The sequence below is a fragment of the Euprymna scolopes genome, chromosome 17 (assembly GCF_053919585.1).
Source record: "Euprymna scolopes isolate OS-2025 chromosome 17, ASM5391958v1, whole genome shotgun sequence".
Taxonomy (NCBI): Eukaryota; Metazoa; Mollusca; class Cephalopoda; order Sepiida; family Sepiolidae; genus Euprymna; species Euprymna scolopes.
This window is the reverse complement of record NC_136498.1, coordinates 61,845,825-61,850,463: the sequence shown is the minus strand read 5'-3', so window position 1 is coordinate 61,850,463 and position 4,639 is coordinate 61,845,825. Positions and strand designations below refer to the sequence as shown.

The 4,639-nt window shown below is 35.1% G+C and overlaps 1 pseudogene; it reads left to right on the top strand.

The window, feature by feature from the left end:
- Nucleotides 1–2,270: 2,270 nt before the first annotated feature.
- LOC145297163 (U2 spliceosomal RNA) lies at nucleotides 2,271–2,389 on the top strand (annotated as a pseudogene).
- The last annotated feature ends 2,250 nt before the right edge of the window (nucleotides 2,390–4,639 follow it).

The following is a 4,639-nucleotide window of genomic DNA, read 5'->3' as shown; positions in this document are numbered from 1 at the left end:
ATATGTATGTTAGCTCAGATAAATACTTTTACCGTTTAACAAAAGAGCTACAATACTATCAGCACCTTTCGATTTACACTGAGCATCCACAGAATGCCACATCAATATATTAAATATGAAAGATTCTGCTGTGGAATTTCCACAGGTTCCGCTAGTTCTTATATGAATTTTGATAGCTTTGAATCAATTCCCGTTTTTCTATCTGCAATCTTATTACTCCCTTGCAAGGAGACTCGACATTGCCCAGGATTGAATGATGAACAAGGAATATTTTACACTTCAATATTTTTAATGTCATCGAAATCGGATAAGTCAAACATTTTCCAATCAAATTGATTGATTACCTGTTCTAGTTTGGGGTCCATTTTGGTGCACTGGTTAAACTCCACAATGAGTTAGTTTAAAATACATTGTAGTCTACATTGTGCTGCAGAGAATCGATTGTTGATTTTATAAAATTATGTTTTTATTTCTATATATATATATATAATGGCTTGAATTAAAATTTTAAATGCCAATGTCAACTATTATGCTCTAATTGTGCTCTAAACAGATTTATTTCCAACGCGTCTCTGTCATATCAAGGAACCCATTATTGATTTTATATTTCTGGCCTTGCTGCTTGTGTGGTGATAATTGCTTGAATTTATGTTTAAAATGAAAAAAAGTTAAGTATCATGGTGCGATTGCGCTTTCAATAGCAACATTTCGAACGCGCTCCATGCCATATAAAAAAACCTACTGTTGATTTTATATGTCGGGCCCTTATGCTTGTGTGATAATATAGCATCTCAGATGCAATTGTGATGTTAGTCTGTGTGAGGTGTTAGCTTTGGTAAAAATCGCCAGTTCCTTCTTTCATCGGATTATTTTAATTATCGAATACACTACGATACAAGACCGATCTAAGAACATTGTCAGGCACATAAGGTGCCTTTCGTGTGAAATTTGATTAAAATAAGCCCAACCGTTTTCAGGTCTATAGGGAACGAATTTATACATACATACAAAGTTACTTTTATATTATAGTAGAGATTATATTACTATATAACATCAAAAAAATCTTAAACAAAAAAAAAAAAAACAATTTCAGTGCCAAATGAGTATTATTATTTTTTACTTTCAAAAATGGAAAATAAATCCAAATATTAAAGTCGTAATACTTTCCTCAGTGAGTAATCTGTAAGCAACGGTGAATACCAGCGATTGATGATACGAGTTCTTTTGTTGTAAATAGAGATAGTATTAATGTATGTGCCAATTGGACTGTATCCATACCGAAGTGGCCCTCATCCAAGGTTGATTAAACTGACTTCTTCCGAAAAAGGAAGTTTCATGGCAGTATGAAATTCACAAGCCGTCCCCAGGCGCATGTATATCCTCATAAGGAGAGATGATGCCGTTAGGTTTTTTGCACTCTTGCAGGGAGGTGTCGACATTCTCTGACATATAGCGGTTGGTATTCCCAAATGGTCACCCACCTGGTACTGAAAATCCTAAACGTTGCCTAACTTCGGGATCTAACGAGAACCGATGTGTCAACCTAATTACACCAATTATAGTTGATGCAAGCGCGTTTATTATTTAATAGATGAATATTTCTACATTTTTAAGACACCAAAGATAAGGAAACATTGAAAACGTTAAAATTTTTTTATTTTTTTATTTATGTTAAGTCGTGTGCAAGCGACTCTATAAGCCACTCCGTCGGTCGGTCGGTCGGTCGGTCGGTCGATCTGTCCGTGACACTCTTGTGCTTGGCCTTTTTGGTTAAGATCAAAGGTCTGTTGTTAGTAGATGCTATTCGTAGCTTTTTAAGCTTTTCTTGGCATTTTGGTCAAGATCGAGGTGTAGTATCTGTTCCGGCAGATACTGCAAGCTATGACTAGCTATGACTAGCAAAGACCAGATGTGGGGGCAACCCCACATGCCTGACCTTTAACCAGCTCCCATTTCCCACCTCTCGGGAGCTGGTCCCCTTTTTCCCTTCCCCCTCCCTTCACTCCTCACATTAAAAATCGGCCTTGTGCCTAATTTGCTCGGTGGGGGAGCAAATAAATACCATCTGTTCCGGCAGATACTGCAAGCAAAGACCATATGTGGGGACAACCCCACATATAAAATCTTGGTCAATGTAGGGGCAACCTTTCATATCAATTGTCACTATTCAGCTCCTCTACTCCCCGGGGAGTTGATCCCCATTTCCCCTTCACTCCTCACATTAAAAATCGGTCTTGTGTCTAATTTACTCGGTGGGGGAGCAAATAAATACCCTTTTCTTGGCCTTTTGGCCAAGATCAAAGTGTAGTATCTGTTCTTACTACATGCTGTACTTATGTTTGGCCAAGATCAAAGGTCTGTTGTTAATAGATGCTGTTCTTGACTTTTTAAGTTTTTATTGGTCTTTTGTAGTATCTGTTCTTACTACATGCTGTACTTATGTTTGTAACTTTGTGATATAAAGTCGGGGATCACTTTTCTGTATTAATTTAATGTAGAATGATCACCCACTTTACAACCAGTCAGTTTCAAAGCCATTCAAGTCATTCTCCAGATCATTCAAGTTGTTTTTGAAGGATTCCAGTTAACTTTTAAGCATTCAAGTCATTCTTAAGGTCATTCAATACATCCTTAAATTCATTAAAGTCATGCTAAGTCATTTACTTTTTATTTATTTAAGTCATTTCAGCCCATTTTTCGGTCATTTTAGTTTATCTTTAAGAATTTCATGTCAATCCTACATTCACGCATTCATTCATTACACAAGAGCACGCGACTAATGGCTATCGGCCTTGTTTTATTTTTTTTTACAAAACGGTAAATAAATTCAAATATTTCAATTGTAACACGATTTTCTTCGCTGAATTGGCCTTTATTTCCTTTACTTGATTATCTGTATACAACGGCGAATTGCAATGTGTTTTCATTTCATTTAATAAACATAACTGCGAAATTGTTGAATGCGTAGATATAGACCAACATAAGATGTCTGAAGATTTGCAAACTGGATAAAAAAAAATGGTGACAAATTTATATTATAAATATAATATATAATTAACCGCAAATGACCCCTGTGTTCAGATTGCAATAGGAAAAGGGTTATACCTAATATTTTTCAAATTATTTTCCAACTTGTCTTCTGGTAAAGATAAGTTACAAATATCTCTAAATATGACAGGAAGTGACACGGACACATAATTGAAAATGTCGACTTTTATATTTGCATTAATGACAAGACTCGTTTCAAAAACGTTTTGTATTGATTAGCTGTGAAGCAAATGCACCAACCGTCCTTCTATGTAGCCCAGTTTAATTTAGTTGGAAAAGCTCACGTTCGATAGAATTAATTACCTAAAATAAGCTTCCATTTCCTGAGAGAATCGTGCAGTGCAGTAGGCATGAATTTTTTTTGGTAGAAATGGAATATTGAAAGCCAGCATATTATCATGCATATATTTTTTCGTTTTCATTTTTATGATTGTCAATTTTGAACTTATCAAGAAAATAAAATAAAGTTGTCTTTGCTGTTTATGGTTGAGATGCTTGATCGCAGACCCCATCTATATTTTTGCAAATCCTTCAACATAAAATTAATACATCTTTAAATTCGACTTGTAAAAAGTGTACGATTTTGATATGGAGCTTTGTTTCAACTGCATCCCGAATAGATAGACCAAAAGATAGACACGATGCATACACGTAACGTATGTAACGTAAGATGCGGCCGCAGCCGATATTGAACCCATTACGGGGGTTTGTAGTGTAATTCAAATTTTGTCCGTAGCTGAATACTTGATGCTTCGTCAGGACTATCAAGGGTATTTTTTTATCGTGGCATCATCACTGGATGGGTTGCCTACCGCTGCTTAAAAGACGCCCATCTACCCTCGAGAGAAGGTAAACCGGGCCAGTTTTCCAACTCTGTATTTTACCACGCGATACATACAGCGCCTCGTCTTCTCAACCATCTGGTACTGGCCAGGCTCAATGTTGCTTAACTTCGGTGATCTGACGAGAACCGGTGTGTCAATTCATTCTTCGGTCTTCGTCATTCACACTGAGGAAGACCGAAGGATCGATCGAAACTTATGTGCTTTTGAAAGAAACATTCTCATTTTTTTTTCAAAAGACGATTTGTATTCCTACATGTTAACACATAGGAAATAAATACAGAAAAGATATAAACATTTATACATTTTTCGTATTGATTTTTTATTCATACATATTTATATATTTTAAAAGGAAGACACATAGATAAAATATGTGTGTGTATGTGTGTGTATGTGTGTGTGTGTGTGTAGTTTTTCGGTCAGTCTCTATTCGGTGTGCTGCAAAATCCTAGAGATGATAAGTAAATCACATAATATTGAAATACTGCATTAATCAACGCATAAATAAGTAAATAAATAAATAAATAAATAAATAATAATAATAATAATAATAATAATAATAATAATAATAATAATAATAATAATAATAAAAACAAAGCTCCCATCGTTAAGGAACCAAGAGCAGAAGAAATTTAAAACAGAAACAGAGAAGGTTAAAAAACTCCACCCACACATCCCAATAAATACAATCAAAGACTTAAATAACCTAATTTACGCAGGCACCAAAATGGTAAGTATGAATTTCTAAT